Below are 23,503 nucleotides of genomic sequence, written 5' to 3' on the forward strand. Positions count from 1 at the left end.
GAGGTTTTATCCTAGCAGGTGCTCGTGAGCTCCAAGGGGACAGTGTCAGTGATGTTAGCCGTGGTGTATGACACCTCTGGGCATGATAAACAATGCAGAGGGCCTGTAGGAATGATCAGAAAGACTGGAAGGACAACACCTCCCCTCCAGGAAGGGAGGGGAGTACGTCATGCCGTAGGTTTCCCCGGCCTGAATCGGGCAGCGAAGGAGTGTTATGAGGAGGAGGGTGTGGCCGGGCCGTAACGATGGACGCCCAGCGCTGAATCAGCCAATCAGTGGGAGAGGGATAAAGAGGAGCCAGGGACACCAGTTAGAGAGAGAGAGAGAGACACACACACAGCCGCTGTGTGTGTATGTGTGTTTATGTTTGTTTAAGTTCATTTATGTAATTAAAGTTATGCTGACTGTTCAGCCGGTTCCCGCCTCCTCCTTGCCCATCCTGTGAATTATACAGTATATATAATTATTATTATATATATATTTTTTTTTTGTGTGTGGACATCCTGCCTGATTGGGCCAACAGAAATAAATGCTTACCGATGAGCCCTGAAGAAATAAATTACATTAAAACCTTGCAAAATTTAAATAAGGCTTGTTTTTTTTATAAATGAACACAAGAAAAAAAAAAAAGATAATTAGTAATTTTATTTAAATGCACCAAATTATAACAATATATAGTAATAAACAGCAATATTTACCTTCATATATATTTACTAAAACTATTTACAGGAGCTCAGGTTTAAGCTCCTTGCTCAAGGGCACAACAGCAGCAGTTAAAAGGACTGCCTCGAGCTGCCTTTGAATGTGGGTCTTCACTCATGGCACAGTGATCTCACTTCAGAGACACTCTCCTCATTTTTCGAGCTTGAAAAAAAAACATCCATCCATATGTACTGTTTTTCTGGACAGATGAATGTGGTCATTCTTTAAAATAAAGAAAACAAGTCAAGATCTTTCAAGACTATTTCCTTTCCCACTGTCAGCTGTACACTTATGACAGAGAAGTCTCCCTAGAAACATTAAGTGTTGGAGGACGTTTTCAGTTTTATTACAACTCAGCCATGTGAGAAATCCCTCCAGAGCTGTCTTCTTTCAACTACATTGGTATTTCACAGGAAGAAAGGAAGAAAGGCTGGTTATTATAGTCATTACCTCTGCTCTAAAAGCAGTCATGATAAGTACTGAAGGGAAGATGCTTCTCTCTCTGTTCCAAAAAAGGACTTTTTGAAATTGAGGTCTGAGAAGCACAAAGGATGGATTTCTAAACTAAGTCAAGGTTATTGTCATAATAATTTTCCACTGATATTGAAATTTTACAACTTTTGAGAGCATATTCTAATGGCTGACACATCTCTTTTTTTTATGTGCACAAACACCCTAAGAAACATAACAGTTATTTACTGTTCTTCAAATGTCAAAGCTCAGAAAATCTCTTGGCTGTTTCACTTTAAACATCTCATATTGTCAGAGAGCGAGACAAACAGACCCAAAAGCAGAGGAACAGTTCAAAGGATTTATTACAATAAATATTCACTTCAACTGTGCTGATGAAGACTGAAGATCCTGGCACTGGCTGCAGTAGTGGGGAGAAATTTGTGGATGCCGCGCAATGCGCAAATCCGTGAATAGTGTTTGTAGGCGAGTGGGTGCGTTGTGGAAGTCAGGAGCAGATTCGTAGCAATCCTCCATTGAAGTATAGTGAGGTGCAGAGAACAGCACCTAGCAGACTGGAAGGCAATCACTCTCCTGACATGCAGGCTGAGACGGGCAACCAAATAGATACACGAGACAGGACTAGCTAGGCAGAGACAGTGAGGTAAGTACTTCACATCAAACAACAATCTAGCAAAGATGCTGACAACACAAAGTGCTTAAGTAGGGAGTGAATCGGTGGAGAACCAGGTGCTGCTAGCATGCAAATTAGTGGCATGATCAGCGTTCCCCTGGGAACAATCAATGCTCCCATGGAAACACTGATCATGCATGCCGGCAGCGCCTGCGAGAAATGAGGGAGAGAAAATAACAAAACACACAGAGCAAACTGACAAATTCACCAGAGCCGTGACACATAGATTAGTTTAAAAGGCAGTTGGCATCAAACAGCTCTGATGTATAACTTGTCTGAACTGTTCAGTGTTGGTTTTTCTCAGCTATGATTGTTGTATCTGGTGTTGCAGCCAAACATCATCACATGTGACAATTAAACCTTCACTTGGCAGTGTATTCAATTGAAACGACACATTTTAAAAAGCTCACTATACAGAAACTTAAGACTCTAAATGTGGAGTCAAAATGGACCTTAGAATGAAAAATTATTAGTGACGTCGTGCAATGGACATGGATGAAACCTCATATCCTGTGGCTTGTTGAGGAGAGGTGTAGTATTACTTTTCTAAGCAATCAGACTTACAATTGTTCCCTGGCAGACAATGAAACAGGTGAAAAAAATCCCATAGACTTACACTGAAGGTGGGACCCAAGCCATATCTAGGGACCAGAATATCATAGAGACTTGGACTTGGGAGTGGGCTCTTTTGAGAGTAAACCACCTAACAATGCCTTGGCAACCATCTAGGAATGCCCTCGCAACCACTTAGAACAACTTGGCAAACTAATAACAACACCCTGGCTATCATTTACAGCAAACTAGTGTTGTGGTGATGAATTTGCACAGGAAAGCACCCCTAATATTTTGTTCAGAAATGTAAAAATCGAATCATAGTTATATACATTATATATACAGTATATATATATATATATATATATAAATCTGATTACAGTTTAATGTCAAAGTCCAGTTACTTTCTAAAGTCCATTTTATACGAACATGAGGCTGGGGGAAGTCTTTTCCTGCTCTTTCACGCTGCGCTTGTTTTCTTGCAACTCTGCTGAGGGAGAGAGAGGGAGACATGGAGAAATAGGGAGAGAGACTGGATGAAACCGTCTTCTGAGTTACAAACACCTTTGAAATGACAGACATTAAAGTGGGGAGGATGTGGTCTCTCTCTCTCTCTCTCTCTCTCTCTCTCTCTCTCTCTCTTTCTTTCTCTATCATTCCCACACATAGAAGCATTTTTCATCTTCAACAGGAACATCTACTGAGAGAATGATGTCAGTGTTACTTAGAGGCTTTTGCTTTTGAATGTCATCTATATAAACAGGTCCCACCAACTGAACGAAGTCATACTGCCCACTTAGGATCAGTGCTGTTGTTTTTTTCACAGCATTTATAAAAAGCATTTTTTACTCAAGGTATTTTCACAGGACAGTTAATTAGTAAGTAATTTTAATAATCTAACATCATTAATATCATCTAAAAGAGTAGACTTTGCCGTGATCATCTTTATTTGATCGGCCACCTCTGTGACACAGAAAAGAGCGCTTATTAAGAGATGCTCCATATAATTCAAACTGCCATTGCTCCGATGGGGAACATATTCTACAAGCATCTGTATGAGCTGGTTAACCAGTACATAATAGCCATCAATCTTTGGCTCACACCTCCACGAATTTTCCTCTTAAATAAAACATCAACAAGCAGGGTCTTTTTTTATTAATTACAGATGTTCAGATAAGTATACTGTACACAACAAAACTCTGAGGTTCAAAAGAAAAAGAGCTGCCGTGGAGGAACGGTGGGCATAACTAACCATTGGCTGCAGATATCTAAGCCCTATCGATTTGTTAATAAATCATGTGGTGATGTGTACGGGTAATGAAATATTGCCATTACTGTACTATGTAGAGGATGATTCAAAGTAAGGTAAAAGCCAGTTGGGACAGGAAATCGCTCTCTGGAGATATTGTCTATATAAGTATTCCTAGTAACCCTATATGAGTAATATGACTTTTTAAAGGTTTTACGTTGGAATTTTGCTATTCAATTCCGGATCTGTGGAAAAGGCATTTTCTTCCAAGAGTTCTTTAAAAGGTTTATTCATAGTTGGTTATATTGCTGCTCAAGTAAGTTGACCAAAAAAGTGATCCCTAGGATGATGTTGACAGCTTTAAAGGGAGAGTTAACCCTAAAATGAAAAAAAATAAATAAATAAATTCATGGAACACAAAAGAAGATGTCAAGATGTGAGTCTCAGACACCATTCAGTTTCATTGCATCTTTTTTCCATTCAGGTGCATGGTGACCAGTGCTAAATTTTGCACTGTTTTTTTGTTTTGTTTTAGTCGTAGTCTTTTGACCAAAACATCCTTTAAATTAGTCACTATTTCATATAGTGTCATATTCATTCGATTCAGTTTTACTCTGACTAAAATGCCTGATAATTTAGTCAACAAAAATAATATCTTTTAGTTGATGAGAATGCAAAATGACAAAAACGTGTGTCAGTCAAACTGTAAAAGATCAAACTTTAATCAAATAGTCAAACATTTAGAAATAAGACATTAAAACATGTATAAAACATATAAAAGATAGGTTATACAAAATACTGAACAACTGAAAACCTGAGCTTCTGAAATTATAGTATACTGTATAATAATATACTGAAGTATTAGACACTATTAGACATTAGACTATTGTATTCTAAGTTCTTCATGCTTTAGAAACTGTTATTAAGCCAATTTAGGATATTACATTGCATGTAGTGTGTGTGTGTGTGTTTTTTAATTTTTTACAAAAACAGCGCATTCACGTTACACATATTATTATTAGTGCGTAACAATTCGCTTAATTGTCTGTGCTGATGTAAGTTGTAATATTACATATACAGTATGTTGTGGATATAGTGATTAATCTCATGTATAAATAGGATGTGTTTGAGTGAGGAAATTAACCCTTTTTAAAGTATTTCAGTTTTCCGGTGTTTAGTGCATTCAACTCACTCAGCACATCACGATGGATTATTGGATAAGATAAATCCATATCTAATATCTTCTTTTAAACAGATGTTTCTCTAGATGTTTCTTATTTTTTACAGTATATATCTTTAACTGTTAATATCTTGCAGTATTAATTTTTTCTCTTCATATTTTTGGCAACAGTATGCTTTAATAAACTCGTTTAATTGTTGGCATGTTGCATCTTTTTTGTCTCGTATTCGTTATTGTTGACAAAATTTAAAAAACCTTCATCAACAAACATTTCGTCAGTGATTCCGTGGACGAGACTGTGGCAAGGAGGAGGGTGGGGCCGGGCCATGATGATGCATGCCCGGCCCCTAATCAGGCTAATTAAGCCCACAAGAGGGATAAAGGCGGCCGGAGGTGGCAGTTTGGGGAGAGAGAGCTACAGGCAGCTGCCATGTATGTGTTTATGTTTGTGTGTTTTTGTTTAAGTTTATTAAAACCGTACATAAAAACTTGCTCGTCCGGTTCCCGCCTCCTTTTCATTGTTACCCTGTTACAGAGATTAACACTGGTGGTGACTGAGGCAACATTCTGCCTAACATCAACCCTTGTGTTTCTTGAAAGAAAGAAAGTCATACAGGTTTGGAACAACATGTGTTGAATTGTTTAGACTGATTGTAGTAGGAAGAGAGAGAGAGAGAGAATAATTGCTTTCATGTAGGAAAAAACGATGCCGTAACACACTCACAAGAACTTAGCATCTCCTTCCCTCTTCACTGCAACTCTGACTCTGACTGATCTACAGATCTGGGATCTGTGTAGTCATGAGCCTTACAATGGTGTATGACTAAACTTGGGGAGTGAACGCTGCACCTAGATCAGTAAAGGTTGTTGCAAGCATCAGTAATTAGTAGATACCAGATTTCCCCATAGGTCAGATCAATAAGTAAACATGTTTTTGTCATGTAGCTTATTCCTCTGTACTCATGGCTCAAGGGAATGTTTGATATTTCTCTTCCCAGTGCTCTATTTTCTGTTGGCATCATTTAACAAGGCATTTCAATAAACAAGGAAACCCACCAGGCCAGATTAGGCCTTCGAAAAGCCACCATATTGTGGCTCCCATCTCTCATAACGTTAAGTCATTTTAAAGATTGAAGGAAAGGAGGTGTGCTGCAGTCTCTTTGTGTGAAGGGCACAGTCCCAAACTGAGAAGGTATATGGACCCAGCCTCTAGGTATAAGAACCGAGAAAATACTGGAACAGAATGATTTTTCTGACATTTAGTTAAGTTAACGGTTCCCGAACGTGCAATTTTCCACGTATGCAAACGGAACACCGTACTAAAATACTCTGACAGTGTTTCCTACACCACTATATTGAATCTACAGCATGAAACACACAGTGCGACCAGTAGTCTGTTTCCTGAACAAATTATTCTTATGAGCCTGTTCTTTTTAGTGAATCAAAAACACACAGCATGAACAGTATAGTGTGGTTCCTGAACAAATTACTCTTATGAGGGAATTCTCTTATGGGAATTCCTACCAATGTTACACTTTATGGCCCTATCCTAAATGCCACCCTCAGCCCCTGTAGTCCTCCTCCAGCTTTATGTTTTAGTGATGAATATTGTGTAGACTGAACTAATAGACGAATTATCTACACCAGTGCAGGCTTTGCAAAGTGCGCATCAAGGGCATATAGTGGGCACTTTTAAGCCCCTGTCTGAATCATAAAATGACAAATGGGCCATCCTACGGTCTCATGGACTTTATGGATAAGCACATTGAAGGCCATGAGATAGTAAGTCCACATCAAGTGCACCATTTTGGACAAGGCCAGAATGAGTCAGCGCACCTACAATTCTTGGGACCCTATTTATTGAAATGTCCTTGCACGATAATTCTAATGCTTTTATTTGATATAAACATAAACCTGTTGATGAATATTAAAAGCCTTAATGTATGTTGTCTTAGAGTGCTGCTAAGTGATCGTTCTCCTACGTGAAAATATCTGATGGTACTGTAGATTTGCTTGATGAAATGAGTTGTTTTACCAGATTAGTTCAGTCACCCTGTCAGCAGGGGTGCAGAAGACAGTGAAGATCTCACTGTTCTACTGATCCTTACAATGAATCAAAAGCAGATTTTAATGACAGTAATAATGACTACTTATGAATAATACATTGAAAGATTAGTGTGTGTGGGTGTGTGTATGTGAATGTATGTGTGTGCGTGTGTGTGTATGTGTGTGTATGTGAATGTGTGTGTGTGTGTCTGTGTGTGTGCTTGCTCCGAAATTCTCTCTCCATTAGTTCTGTCTCCGTTTCCCAGGTAATGACCCTCTTCCTCATGGCAGTACTCTGACTTTGTGACTGTATCTCATCTGCTCTCTCATTCTCTCTCTCTCTCTCTCTCTCTCTCTCTCTCTCTCTCTGTCTCTCTGCTTTTGGCTTAATCTGCCTTTTGATTGTGAGGTGTTGCCAGTGACCTTGGATGGTCCAACTGCCCTTGAGATGAATGAATTATTCTTGTTCAACCAGGCCCTTTTTTTCTCGCTAGCTTGACATTTTTAATACAGTATTCTTAGAATTAAAGGGATAGTTCACCCCCCAAAAAATAGCAATTAAACCTGTTTGACCTTTTTTCAGTGAAACACAAAAGAGATGTTAGACAGAGTCACAGCCTTAGTCACCATTCACTTTCATTGTATGGAAAAAAAAAAAATGCAATGAAAGTGAACGGTGAATGGGGGCTAACATTCTGCCTAACATCTCATTTGTGTTCCACAGAAAAGATAAAGTAATTTAAAGGTGCAGTATGTAACAATTTTCATGTAATATTCACTAATTTTTTTTGCCAATGTGTGAACGGCTTGTAACGCAACTTAAAAAATGAGCCCTTCCTGGACTTCCTAGGTTACCTATTAAAGCCTGTAGACTGATTTTCATGCGAAGGGAGCGGGTCGCTTTTACCGGGAAAATCCAAAGGATATGACATTTATGCGCGCTCCCGAGAGCCTTGCCTCAGTGCTTCTCTTCCGCTATTCAGCAGCGACAACAGTCTGCAACACTAGGTAACGTTATCTTAGAGATGGAATCCAGCAGACGTCTGGCTCCCAGCACAACACTGAGTCCTACACAAACTCAGAGTAAGCCAAAAAAAAAAAAAAAAACATTTATCTACTGAATCCCGTCTGGCTAAGCGGGAACGTGATCGTGGTCAAGGGAAAACTAGAGTGAACATCGGCAGGGCATTTGATTCCTGGAGGGAACTTCGTTCAGTTTTGGGGATCAAAACTGACCCTGAATTGGCGTTCTTCTTATTGGACAGGTAAGCTTACATAACTGCAAAACATGTGAAATATAGTGCCATAAGGATTGATCTGTGTAATTTTAGCTAAACTACAATAACACATGAAATGAATGCTAGACAATGTTCAAGATAATGCAAAAAGACCCATTCATTAGTGTAATGTAACTTGGTTATACAGAAAATGTATACATTCTATTATTATAAAACAATAGCGCATCGATATATCAAAATGACAGTTGTGATGGAATCACATCAATACTGAATTGTGTCAACATATTTATAAAGTACAGTCTATTTTTATAAACAGCTACTGTCATCATCCACCAAATTTAGCTAATTTAGCTATTGATAAAGCTGGCTAGCTAGCTAACGCCGACATAGGCTATCGTATAAATGCAGTCAATGTATCATGCAAAGAAAAGTGATTACTTGAAACTACAGTCTCGCATAGTCAGACTTATATCCACACTTTGTTTTAGCCCTGTTCCAGCACTGGAGAGTCAAATATAATATACAGTCTCAAAGTTTGTAGTAAAACAATCATAACTGTGTAATTGTAATTATGATACCTCATCTGTCAGCATGATGCCGGTGAATCACGTTCAGTCTCTTTGTACATTACGTCATTGTTTTGGTCGATGCTCACTCGCTCGCATCCCTATGGAGTGTGTGCATGAGCGTGAGAGCGAGCAACAGGTAGCTGGCTGCAGTTCACTTAACGGCCACAGGTGTCATTAATAACAAGGGTTTCTGAATCTTACATACTGTACCTTTAAATTTTGAACAGCATAAGAGTGAGTAAATGATGACAGAATCCTATAAGTTGTCTTCCAAATTAAAATGCATCTTTGTTTTTTATTATGCTAGATCTCTTCTCATGGAGCTATAATGTTTTATTATTTCCCATTTTTTGTTTGAACAATTTCGTATTTCCTTGTCAAAATGCTTTTTGTTGTCATGAATTAACTTACGAATTGCTTCTCGATGCGCTGCATGCTCCCTTCAATTTCAGCCTAGATAAAATTTACATCCGTTTATTCCCAAACCTACGTACTATTAGAATCACATCATGAGGGAGTCACAGGTGTACAGTGACATTGAGAATTTGGGATCACTGTAAAAGATAAACAATCAAGCCTGTCTGATGTAGTGATTGCATAAAATGACTGATAATTAGGTGAAATGGAATTGCGTCGTGAAAGCGAATGCTACCTCAAGTCATCTGATGCAGGTTCAGGTGAGGGTTAAAGTGATTGAACACGACTGTGACGTTTTTTGATGGCCTTAATTTTTTGGCTCCCCAGAAAGTCATTATCAAATGATAGTTTAGCTGTAGTGCCTGTCGATTTGATTTTTCAGAGCGACAAGTGAGATTTGGAAAAGAGAGAAAAAAGAAGAAAATAGAGTGGTGAAGAGAACGTGTAAAAGCATCAGGCGTGTGCAGTGTGTGTGCTGACTCATGGTCTTTGGGGATATAGACTGAAGAGAGTGTGTGTGTCAAAGAAACGAGCGAGGGAACAAGATTGGTGGAACAGAAAAGAAGGGTTATGGAAAGGCATGGGCATTTTGAGTAGTTTTGTAGTCAAGTAAAAACGAGTAATCGATTACTTTCATTTTAGAATTTCCTGTAAGTTCAACCTTTGAACCTGCTTTTTTTATAAAAAAAAAAAAAAAAGAGTGATACAATCATTTTTAATAATGGCAGAATTTTTGTTTTGAGTGAACTATTATATATAATGCATTCATAACTTGTTCGTCTGCATAAGATTAATTCAGTAACCGCTCTGACTGATGTATAGGTGTGTTTGAATCACTAAAAATAACCGGCTTCTAAGAGTCATTTTTCGGGTATCGGACTACACCAGAAGTGCTGAGTGTTTAATGCTGCAGATTCAAAGGACCCGGCTCATAAGAGTCATTCGTTTAGGAATCCCTGGAAGCGCTGTGTGTTTTATGTTGTAGATTCAGGGAGCAGCGCTGCTGCTAAAATGTGCTGCAAAAAATGCTGTCATAGTATTTCAATACAGTGTTAGGTCTGCATCAGCGGGAAATTGCATGTACAAGAACCGTTACCAGAACCGAAAGTCATACAAATCAAAGGTTCCGGCATTTAAAAAAAATACAAAATTACAGATTCTGAACAAGATCTGGTTTTCCGTTCCCAAACTTAGATTTAGGTGAGAGTAGCAGTTTCATTGTTGCGCCCAGTAGGCAAAGGCACAAAGGAAAATCAAATTGCAATATTAAAGTAGTGTTATTACTAGTTTAAAGCTATATAATTAGTTAAAGCTGACGAAACTCGATTAATTGATGACTCATTCACATCCCTTGTAGGCCTATCATGATAATTACATTATCGACTTATCGTACGATATATGGACATGACCTCGATCATTTTTGCTGACCTCGATATTGCCCATTGTGTTTACATGCGTGTTTGTTTACATAAGAATTAATGTCACCAACATTTTAGCCAGTCGCGCTGCTTCTGTGTTCTCGTCTGCTCTTTTTTGTCAGAGGTGGGGCTCAGGCAGCTCCTTCACACACACAGAGCGGACAGTGACAGGTGAAGATTATGTATTACTCAAGGCTATATATGTTTTAATACAGGGCTTGACAGGGGGCCTGGGTAGCTCAGTGGTAAAATACGCTGGCTACCACACCTGGAGTTCGCTAGCTCGCTAGTTCGAATCCAGTGGCGTGCTGAGTGACTCCGGCCAGGTCTCCTAAGCAACCAAATTGGCCCGGTTGCTAGGGAGAGTAGAGTCACATGGGGTAAACTCCTCGTGGTCGCTATAAAGTGGTTCGTTCTCAGTGGGGCGTGTGGTGAGTTTAGCGTGGTTGCCTTGGTGGATGGCGTGAAGCCTCCACACGCGCTATGTCTCCGTGGCAACGCACTCAACAAGCCACATGATAAGATGCGCGGGTTGATGGTCTCAGACGCGGAGGCAACTGGGATTCATCCTCCACCACCCAGACTGAGGTGAATCAATACACAACCACAAGGACTTAAAAGCACATTGGGAATTGGGCATTCCAAATTGAAAAAAAAAAAAAAAAAAAAATACAGGGCTTGACATTAGTGCTTGTCTGGGACAAGTGAAAATTTTGAACGGGCAAATTAAAGAGAATTTTACTGTTAGCTCAATAGCGTGGGATAGCGGGGATTGAGCACAATTTTAATCATTCCCGCATGTTTCACTTTCAAAATGCGGGGAATTCCCTCTATAGCGCCGCCTTCACTCGTGGTGCAGCGTTCAGCAGTTTGTGAGTGCGAGCAGTGTGCGGATCTACTGAACTTTAGATTTTACATATATAATCGGGTATAAACCTGTTAATTGGACATGTGAATGGTGTTGTACCACGTCTCTATAAGCGAGCGATACGATAAAACTATTGCTCCTGTTTATAATCTGTTTATAATAATTTACAAAGCTGTCTTCATCGCAAGCGCGCAACGTTGGAGAAATCTAATTTTGTCTCATCACATTGTCAATACAGCAAGAAAGTCAGAAATTACAAAAATGCTTTGTGTAATAGTACCATCTGTATAGTGAAGAGAAACGCTTAAAACAGACTTATGCACCCATTACATCTCTCATCTTTCTAGAGCTCCATCTAATGTATGTATCCGAGGTATTTTCTCTACAATGTGAATCAGTCAATTTTAATAAGTATATAACAGTATACATTATAATAATATTAACACTATAACATTAATAAATTATACACAATGAAAACATTATCTTTAATATGCATATCTATTTTGAATATACAACATAACTGATTTAGCAGCAAGGTTCTCTCAGGATTTTATCTGTTAGCATTTTCATAACACATTATAGTGACCATGAGGAGGCTACCCCATGTGACACTACCCTCCCTAGCAACCAGGCCAATTTGGTTGCTTAGGAAGCCTGGCTGGAGTCATTCAGCATGCCCTGGGATTCGAACTAGCGAGCTCCAGGGGTGGTAGCCAGCGTATTTTACCACTGAGCTACCCAGGCCCCCCACTTTCAGAGATGATTTACGGGGGCCTGGGTAGCTCAGCAACTAAAGATGCTGACTACCACACCTGGAGTCGCAAGTTCAAATCCAGGGCGTGCTGAGTGACTCCAGTCAGCCTTCCTAAGCAGTCAGTTGGTCCGGTTGCTAGGGTGGGTAGAGTCACGTTGGGTTAACCTCCTCATGGTCACCATAATGTGGTTCTCACTCTCTGCATGGTGAGTTGTGCATGGATGCCGTGGAGAATACCGTGGGCCTCTAACGCGCTCAACAAGCCACGCGATAAGATGCGTGGATTGGCAGTCTCAGATGCGGAGGCAACTGAGATTCGTCCTCCGCCACCTGGATTGAGGCGAGTCACTATGCCACCACGAGGACTTAGAGCGCATTGGGAATTGGGCATTCCAAATTTGGGAGAAAATTTGCATAAATTTGCATTTCAGTGGCATAAAATGGTCTTAAAATGACAAAAATATCGTTTATCACAATTATTTCTGGAACAATATATCGTCCAACAAAAGTAGTTATCGTGACAGGCCTAATTCCTTGTTGTGGACTGTACAAAATAAAAGTAAGGGTTAGGTTCTGTTTGTGTCAAAAAGGGAGAAAGAGAGAGAGAGAGGGACAAAGGAAAAAAAAGAGTGCCATTGTAAGTTCCTCACAGAGGTTTTTTTTTTTGTTTGTTTTTTGTTTTTCTGTTGTTGTTTTTTTAAAGAAAAGGAGGGACAAGTCGAAATGTATTTTTGTGTTAAACATTATGCCACAATGCTGTCAAATGAGCTTAACTTTTATTGAACCTGGAATATACCTTTAAAGTTATACAGTATGTTCACAACAGAGTTATTGCAATAAATGGTATTTAAATAAGAAAATAAGAAAATAATAATAATAAAAATAATAAACATAATCATAATAAAATTGTTTAGGATGTACTTCCCCAGACCACAGAATTCTGGAAACACTGACGATATTCTTAAATATATTTGTTGATAACAATATGTATTCAGTATACATCACAATATACACATCACAATACACAGATCCTTTTGAGTAATGTTCAAAATAAATTTAGGCATATCAAACATATATATATATATATATATAGTTGTTTTTTTTTTTTTTGTTGTTTTTTTTACTTTAACAGTCATGTAAATTGCAATGAAACAACTTTATCAAAAATAATATTCCAGTTTAAAAATGTCTTACCATTTATTATTTTACCTTGTTTTGCTAGCTGTATTAAAGAGAAATAACAGAAATGACACGAGAGAGAAAAAAAGAAATCAGTGTACTGTACTGTATGTTGCAAATGGTCAGATTAAATCATATCCTTCCATTGTGGCAGGGGAACTTAAATATCTTGAAAACTTTTTTAAAAGGAAGTCACTCAGCAGGGGAGCAATATTACCACCACCTTTTTAATAGTGATGTTCCAGAGGGGCCTGTGTAGCTCAGCGAGTATTGATGCTGACTACCACCCCTGGAGTCATGAGTTCGAATCCAGGGCGTGCTGAGTGACTCCAGCCAGGTCTCCTAAGCAACCAAATTGGCTCGGTTGCTAGGGAGGGTAGAGTCACATGGGGTAACCTCCTCGTGGTCGCGATTAGTGGTTCTCGCTCTCAGTGGGGTACGTGGTAAGTTGTGTGTGGATCGCAGAGAGCAGCATGAGCCTCCACACGTGTTAAGATGCATGGATTGACTGTCTCAGAAGCGGAGGCAACTGAGACTTGTCCTCTGCCACCCGGATTTAGGTGAGTAACCACGCCACCACAAGGACCTAGTAAGTAGTGGGAATTGGGCATTCCAAATTGGGAGAAAAGGGGATCAAAAAAAATAAAAAAATAGTAATGTTCCAGATCTCCAATGTTTCATTTTTAAAGAGCGCCATCATTGAAATTCAGCTGGAGGCAACAAAGACTTTGTTAGTAAAGTGTAAATGCCTGGACTACAACACACTTATCTGCTTTAATTTCCCTCCACTCTCTCTTACACTCCCCTTCTTTCTCTGTTTTCTATGAGAAATTAAATATTATAAATGGAAAGCTTTATGGTTGATTAAGATTGAATAAAATTCTCTCTCATCCCAGTTAAAGTCATGCTTGCCTCCGTGACAGTAGATTTAAAAAATAAATACCGCTCTGTCATCTCTGTCGGAGACTATAGAATAGCTCTCAGATCTTTGTGTGTAACAGATAGAGTGTTTCATTTATTAGGTGGAAAAACCATAGAAGCAGTGCCAGCAGATTCATATTCCATGCATCGTCAGACTGGAGAAAATATGCAGCGTATACTAATTTAGTGAACATATTCTTCAGCCCACTGGGAGGTTTAAAACTTGAGATTTATCTAGATGGATCCTCTTGAAGAAGTTAGCTGCTACAGTTTACGCCACTGTGTTCTTTCTGCACAAACATGTACACGTGTGTTTGTGTATGTATCTCAGTTATTAAACATCAGAATTAAATGTTAATCAAAAGTCACCTTTATGGTGTTAATGCTGTAGTGTGTGCTTGCTTTGGATATTCACAATAACTTTAAACACATTCACACACACACACACACACACACACACAGAGAGAGATACTCCTGCCCACAAATCCATCCATAATCAATAAAAAACTTGTGCACATTAAATTATTTTCTTAGAACTGCTTCTGCCTGTCTGCTTGATGAAATGCGTTTCACGTGTTTCTCGTGTGGTCAACTAATGTATGAGGGGTGTGGAAAAGGCTGGAAGGGATTGGTAGTAGACCTGACTTGGACTTAAATTACCACTCCAACCCAGGGCTGGGCAAAATATATCAAATATTTACAATATACACTATATTATTTTGTTTATTATTGCATATGACAATATATTCAAACCCTTCTCAAACACTATGGAAAGAAGTAGGGGAGAGATGATGCCAGACGAACTGTCAAAGGATTGAGATTAATAGTTTTCTCAAAGCAAACTTAATATTATGATTGGTTGGATGATATGAAAACATTCCCCTTGAACATTTGGCAGTAACACAATTTTGTGTCGTAAAAAATAATCCATATTCGACCCGCACCCAGGCCTTCACTCCCTTTATTCACCAAAAACAGGGGTTTTGAGAAGGATGTCTGATAAGATTTCTATTGATCGACGATAATTTCTTCTCCATTTTTGTATTCCTAAGGTGTGCCACATTCCTCTGAATTGAATTTAGTTGTAGAACATCAATAGCTCAATGTCAATTGCTCCATCACTTACTTTTGAGCCCGGTGGGGAAGCAAAGGCTCTTTTGATAATTTCCCAGAATCCTTTTTGCACAAGTCCCTGCGTCTAACATAAATCTATTCATTATCATTCACTGTAATGGCAATTATGAAAAATGTATTTGTATTTATTTGTGGTATTACGTAAACCAATTATGCAATTGCACTGATGATGGCGGTGAGTCACATGATCGATAGCTGCCACATATTTTTCAAATGAGATGTGGTTCTCATTTTGCAAGTGCTCTGGAGCTGGTCATATTAATAAAATCAGTGGCCTAATTCAATGAAAGCATCTCAACCGACTTCACAAACATGAATTTGAAACAGTTTAAAAAAAGAATAATTCTACAAATAATAAAAAGAATGCTTGTGTATGCAGAGAGCTTTACCAACTAGTCAGAGAATTTGAATTTCAGTTCAAGAAATGTTGCCAGTGTAATAATGCAGAAAGTCAAAAGTAAAATAATTAGACTTTGTGCATTTTCCTCTCTCTCTCTCTCTCTCTCTCTCTCTCTCTCTCTCTCTTTCTCATTTTTTAAAGTACTTTATTAGCATGATTGTGTTTACGTACAATATTGCCAAAGCATTAATACACAAAACAGATAATGACAAGACAAAAAATAATAATAAAACAGTAACAAATAACAATAAAAATAGAATTAAAATAAGGTGCCAGGTAATGAATAATAAAAAAACAAAAAACAATATATACCAGTTTTGCTGCAACTGAAGCATAATTGTCCTCCCTCAGTAACACCTGCATTTGATCTGTTTCTGCTGAACTGGAAAACTGTGGCATGCAGTTTGAGAGTTTTTCAAAGTAAATTTCTCACAGTGAAGGAGAAAGTGTGTCTCTATCTCAACCTCACCAGTGTCACAGTGAGCACAGACTCGTTCTTCCTTTGGAAGCTGTGTTTGTCTGTCTGCCTTTTTCTATGGCCAGACTGTGATCACTGAGTCTGTATTTGGTGAGGATCCGTCTCTGTTTTGGATCTCTTACAGTGTGGATATATTCTGCCAGATTATACTTTCTGTTTAGGGCCCTATGACATTCCAGTTTGCTTTGGTTTTTACTTTCATTTACTCAATGGTCCAAATACGACTTTTTGCTTTCTTTTATGATTTGGTTTATCCTGATTTGGTTTTTGTTCAGCAGTGCTGGTCTGAAGCTGGTGTTTGTTAGTTGTTAGTGGGTTTGTGAGTTTCAGAGGGGCTTAGGCTTCAACTCTTGAGTTTTAAGGGCTTCATGTTGCTGTGTGTTAGGGGAACTTGAATTTAGGTGTGTCCAGAATGTGAGGGATTGTTTTTCAATATGTAAAATTAGGGGGTATCTGCCCAGTTCGGCCCGGCATGCATTAGTAGGGGGTTCTTCTCTGAACTCTTAGAATGTTTCTACAGAATTCTGCATGCAAGGATTCTATGTGTTTGTCCCATCTAGAGTAATCTGCCATACAGACTGGACCCCAAACCTCACATCCGTACAGAGCAATAGGCATAATAATACTATCAAATATTTTAAACCAGATTGTTACAGGAATGTCTATTTGGGTAAATTTGCCCTTAATAGCATAGAATGCTCTTCTAGCTTTCTCTTTTAGTGCATTCACTGCCAGACCAAAAACCCCTGAAGCACTCATTTTAAGACAGAGGTAGTCATAGTGTAGGGTGTGTTACTGTCACGGATCCTTCTGACCTACCTACCAGTTTCACTCAGCTCTCTCACTCTCCTGAGTACTGATCACCCACACCTGCCTCCAATCATTGCATCAATCAACCCCTCTATATAAACCTCACTCCCCTTCCATTCTGTGTCTGGTCTCAACTTTGTGTACAGACTCACTTACCTGTATCTCCAGTGTTAAACACCATAATGTTTCCTCTCCAGTGTCCATCTCCTCAATGCAAGCTTTGTTGTTGCAAACCGTCCACCTCAACGAAAGTCATCATCTCTATCAGCATTAGTCTTCATCACGTAAACTATCACCACTGCAACCCTGTACTGTCACGCCATCACTTACCTGCTGTCTTTGTTTGTGTGTCAATAAATACCTGCTTGGGTTCAAACATCATCCTCGAGTCTTGAGTATACATTACAGTTATATTGCAGTGATTCCCAGAGTGAATGTGTATCTGGTTTCCTGTAATCTGGCTTTTTTCTGGAAGGTCATAATTTAGTTTTTTTTTTTTTTTTTTTTTTTTTTTAAATTGACTGTCAGGGCCCAGTTCTGATGGTAGTTCTCCAGCAGGTACAGGCAGGGGTGGACTGGGAAGAGAAATCGGTCCTGGAACTTACATAGAAACTGGCCCAAAAGTTGTTGGGGGGGCGGATGTCGCTGTCCTTTTCAGCATATCACGGTGCCGTTTTGCAACCCTCTTCAGCCCGTTCGACCCCGTTTCACGGCAGGCCCACCTGGAAAAGTCCCGGTTCTCTCTATGGCCAGTCTGCTCCTGGGTCCAGGTGCTGCTGTAGCCCTTGTGCAGTAGCTGACAGCAGCACCAGATCATCTGCACAGAGAAGTTTAACTTCAGAATTATTTAGCGTAAGACCGGGTGTTGCAGATTGTTCCAGTAGCACTTCTAACATATTAATGTAAAAGTCTCACTCCATGCCCTTGAGTAAAGAATTATTTTCTTTTATCACCAATTTTAACTCTGTAACTGTTGTCCGAATACATAGATTTTGTGTCGTTCATTTTACCCCAATGCCGGATTGTAGAATTTTATAAAATAGACCATTTTGCCAAATGGAATCAAATGCTTTTTTAAAAATCAACAAAACATGCATACATTTTGCCTTTGCTTTTTTGATGAACATGCTCGTTGACAATCATGTGTAGCGTGTGAATGTGGTCGGTGGTGCGGTGGTTTGGTAAGAATCCAGTCTGACTCTTTCTCAAGACATTGTGCTTGGTAAGGAAGGTCTGTATCCGGGTATTCAGGAAACAACAGAAAATCTTCCCCAGATTATTTTCACACAAATGCCTTGGTAGTTATTGGGGTTGAATTTATCTCAACGCTTATATAATGGATGAATTAAGCCCATACTCCAGGTATCAGGAAAGTTTGCAGAACCAGATTGAACTGTTTTAACAAGGTCTCCTGCATTACTGCAGGGCTGTGCTTCAGCATATCTGTTCTAATGTTGTCTAAACCACATGCCTTTCTGGGTTTTAGTTTCTTAAGTGCATCTGTCAGTTCTTCTCTGCAAATCTGATAGTCTAAAGGGTTTTGGTTATTTCTTATTGTAGATTCCAATTGACTCAGCTTATTTTGCATGTTTTTCTGGTCAGGTATGAGATTTTCCGGAGAAATTTACTTGAATAAGTTTTTAAAATAGCCTTTCCATAATTCTCCATTTTGTATGGCTATGTCCTGGCTGTGTTGTTTATTTAGACTGTTCCATTTTTCCCAGAACTGATTATCATTGATTGAGTGTGGTTTATAGGGTTCGACATTAATGCTTGTCCAGGACAAGTGGAATTTTGAAGAAGCAAGTGAAAGAGAATTTTACTTGCCTGATCGGACAAGTAGCCTGATTAATTTTAACGTTATTTGTGATAGGGGCCTGGGTAGCTCAGCGAGTATTGACGTTGACTACCACCCCTGGATTCGCGAGTTCAAATGCAGGGTGTGCCTCCAGCCAGGTTTACTAAGCAACCAAATTGGCCCGGTTGCTAGGGAGGGTAGAGTCACATGGGGTAACCTCCTCGTGAGTCACAAAACATTGAACAAAGCCTGAATCATGAAAATTTAAGTTTGAATATAATATAATACTTTCAGTACATATGCAAAACAGTTCCTGTCATTACTTGTAAAACATAGTAGAACAAAAAGTACTGTTTATTAAAGAGTAATATGATTCATCAGGGACAGAGTGGGACTAAAAATCAGCCCAGCAGAGGGCAATGGTGATACCAGAATAGAAATATTAATAGTTCTACCCAGCTGAAAAATACATAATGTAATCAGTGACAGTGTACAAGCATATGTATCTATCATAATTAAGTATTTTAAATTAATATTGTAGGTTTTAAAATAGTATTATGTAGCATATTTCATTTTTCTAAACTATTTTTTTCAAAAATATGTGTATGCTTAACCAGTAAAATAATGCTTGTTGTTGCAGCCCTAGTATTTTTAGAATCCCTGAGTGCTTTGCAATAATTTTGTCTGGTTTCAGCTTTGTGTGGCTCTCTGTGCTTTTGCTTGGAGAGCTGTCTGAGTAGTTTTCTTTTAATTTTATTTTCTTTACCAAACCAAATTCATCCCCAGTTTTTAGTTTAGTTGTCTTGTTTGTACGGAGTAGGTTTGCTTTGAGCACCTTTGATAAATATCATTTATTTGTTGTACTGCAGAATTTACATCAATCTTGTAAGCCATAAACTGTGTTATTTGAAATCTATTGATTAGGTTGAACATTACTTTGGAGCTAATTGCACTAAGGAATTCAGACTCACATTTTGGGGACCATTTGTATATTGGGTTTAGTTTGAAAAGATTGCTGGGCTCTTGGTTTGTTCTATGGTGTTGAATTGTGTTTAGGAACACATTAATTTGACAGTGGTCTGATAAGGAAGACTGTGGTCTGACAGTGAATGCACATATGTAGGAGGGGTCCATAGTCGACTACACTAGCCCCAAGAGCTAAGCAGTATGTGAATCGACCTAAAGAGTCCCCTCGGATCCTTCCATGAAGCATATACAGACCCAGGCCTCCACAGAGACACACCATTTCCTTACCATTTTTGTTAACTGTACTGTCCGGATTGTTCTGTGTTGTAGTGGTTAGATATGTGTTGTGTGTGTGTGTGTGTGTGTGTGTCTCTCTCTCTCTCTCTCTCTCTCTCTCGCAAACCTCTAAACAAAGGTTTCTTGCTGTCGTTTTTAATGACTTCCTGTCTCTTTGTCCTCAGTTGTAGGTGTATTTTCAGTTGGGCTGACTGGACTGTCACAGACCATTTATGGAAACCATAAACTGCAAAAATGGGCCATTTAGAAATCGTCATGGTATTGGTGTAGCAACATATGGAGCCGGCTGGATTGGTTCTTGGCTTAGAACTCTTTTTATAATGGACTTATTGAAATTCCTTGACAAAATAAATGGGAATACTTCTGTAACCAAGACGGCCAAAAAAAGTGGGTGGGCACTGTTGCGCTCTGTTATAACAGATGTCATTTACCTACACAAGTGTTACAGATACAGTAGTTAATGTAGTACATTACAAAACAACTTGTGAAATTCTAAGTATTAGAGAGAGAGAGAGAGTGGGAAATGGTCATGTAATGCTAAATATTGTTCAGTTATGTTTTTTAAGACCATAAATACAGCAGTACAGCATTTTGCTAACAAATATGCCTCACTTCTTGGAAGTCACTTTGTGTGTGTGTGTGTGTGTGTGTGTGTGTGTGTCTACCTTACTTTTTGTAGACCAAAAGCTACTGTGCTTTATTAGCAAACTGCCCAATTAAAGCATCCTCAACATTTTTAGACTAATAAAGTCAGAGTCTCTCCATATGTGTCATGTCCGGTAGAATTGGCATAGAGAGCAGCGAGTAAATCTCTCAGATTTCAGGCCCTTAAGTTTATGAATTATACACTCACACACATCAGGCCAAAGAGAGTAATGATGTTCACTTTCACTTCTTCTGAAGATCAATGTTTTTATCTTTCTCTCCTCCTGTCTCTCTCTCCCACACACCTATATGCAAGTATACACACTGTCACACATGTGCTCACACTTATACACACAGTATTAATTTTAAACTTGTGTGTGGGTGAAAGTGACAGAATATGCATACAGAAAGAGCATACAACGAGAGTGAAAAAGAGAGAGACGAAACAAGGTAGTGTATGAGTTCTGTGACTCATCTGACAGCATTTACAGTGTGATGTGATTTGAACAGTAAAAGCTGATCTCAGCCTCTGGAGCCATAAACCCCATTCTAGTTTACAACATGCTGGCAGACTCCTGCAGACCCCATCCATATCGACACAGATCCCACAGGAGACTTGTATTGCTCTTTCATGTAGGAATGTTAAAATGTAGGAAAGTTAAAATTGCTGTCGGAAAAAACGTCATGTCTTGCTGTTTTTCACTTGACGCTTGAGCGCCACTTTTTAAGACGCTTTGTCAATTTTCTTAAATAGCTTAAAAACATGTTTCAAGATGCCAGCATTCTGTTTTATGGGTTGTGCTTCATCCAGCTTTTTTTAACGCAAGAACATTGATTCAAAACAATAACTCATGAATTTTTTAGTCATTCTGACTGATTCATTAGAAAACTGGATCATTAGAGTAATTTCTTTGTGAATCAGACCACAAAGGTTGCGCTTCATGTTTGTTTCTGCATAAAGCCAGCAAAGGCAATGCAAAAATGTTGTCTATTTATTGTCTTTGCATTATTCCTTAGTACCCAGTCTTTTTATCTCATCACATTCAATTCAAACTACAAACTCAAATATATTGTCTTTTGCTGTGGTGCTGTAGATTTAGTAGTGGCACATCAAACATAGGTTGGTATACTGTACAAATTCATGTGGATAGAATAGGCTGGATCATTTGGTCTTGGAAGAATCTAATGAGAGATATTTGCATTCTTACTGACTCTTGATTGCAGACTTTAGCATATTGACAAATCAGAGCACAGCTTGTGACATTGTTGAGATCTCTTCTGGTACTCTCAAGGAGACATATGTAAAATGACTTGGGTCTTTGACCCTGTTTCCACCTGGTATTAAGATGCGTCTCGAGTGATCCGATCACATGTGGTCAGGTGAGACAAATCGCTGTTTACACCTGGTCGTTTAATAGCGTCTCCTGTGACCACTTGTGATCGGCTTTGGATGGAAGTGACTCTGTTTCATGACGACATACATCAATCACTATGTCAGTGTGTTAATACATGAGAACAACCGCAACAAAGTCAGAAAAGACAAATAAAGTGTGCTATTTCTCCCTGATGCAGCTGAAATTTAATCTAAGCACTAAATCAACATTTCGAGAAGAATTGTCTGTTATTTTAATGGGTTAGTTGTATTAACCTGAGCTGCAGATGAATTCATGCTTCTCATAAGTGTCCCTGCATGTTGATATCAGACACACTGAAGAAGATCTGTGAAGTTCTCACACATGTGTATATATATCCGCTTTTTTTATTTTTCCGATCGGACAGTTATTTCCTTTTAAACCGCTCCTAACTGGCAAAGTTTAAACTCTTGTTTTAGCACAGCAGTTGATTGACAGGTGAGGGGAGGTGCTTTGCTGCTGCCGGGACGCATACAGGACGGATCAGCGTTTACACATCAAATGTGATGCATTCAGATGCATTTAAGACCCCGTTTAGACCTGTATTTAGCGCTGACCACATGAGATCCTATCACCAAAAACGCATCTTAATACCAGGTGGAAATGGGATCTTTTGCTCAAGAGAAAAATCTGATAAGCATAATCATGAGATTTTATCTCACTGGTGTCAAGGCAAAACAATCGAGGTGTTAAAGAGATCTAATTTGTGATTGTTTTTTCTTTGAGAGTTCAGAACATGCCTCTACACAACATACCAAAGAGATGCATGCTGATCTAGGAAAGCCTTTATGTCCCTGTGTGATCCCCGGGACACCTGTAGTTTCACCGAGACAAGTAGATGGCGGCATTAGAGGGCATGTTATTGATCACGAGGAGACAGAACAAGGACACAGAGTGGGAGAGAGTCAGATAGACAGTCAAAGGAAAAGAGAAAGACTGTCTGTAGTGAATTGTCAGGGGGAAAAAAGCCCAGCAGGGAAGCTTTTTGATAAATGAATGTCATTTTAGAGGAAGGTGGCGCTTGAGTGTAGAGAAGAATCCGTTCGGTAAGGCACTTCTTCATTGACGTCACCTGCGTGAAATATTTTTGAAAGAAGTGTGTGTGCGTGGGTATTTTTTGTGAGTAGAAGTTTCTTTCTGTGTTCTTCTGGGAATAAGACAAGATGAGTAATGATAGAGCCATGATTCTCTTCAAGTTCACACTCACACAAACTTAAAGTACACAGTGTTACGAACTGCCCAGTGGAGCGCCGTATCTACCCACACATCAGTATATGGTGTGTGCCAGCCCAGATTCAATGAAATGTTTGCTTTTTATGTGCTGGT

The 23,503-nt window shown here is 39.0% G+C and overlaps 1 protein-coding gene across 2 annotated transcripts in view; it reads left to right on the forward strand.

The window, feature by feature from the left end:
* The window catches only part of LOC127437293 (furin-1-like), a 116,366-nt gene that overhangs the window by 32,974 nt on the left and 59,889 nt on the right, over positions 1 to 23,503 (forward strand). The window lies entirely within an intron of this gene.

The sequence above is a fragment of the Myxocyprinus asiaticus genome, chromosome 48, assembly GCF_019703515.2.
Source record: "Myxocyprinus asiaticus isolate MX2 ecotype Aquarium Trade chromosome 48, UBuf_Myxa_2, whole genome shotgun sequence".
Lineage (NCBI taxonomy): Eukaryota > Metazoa > Chordata > Actinopteri > Cypriniformes > Catostomidae > Myxocyprinus > Myxocyprinus asiaticus.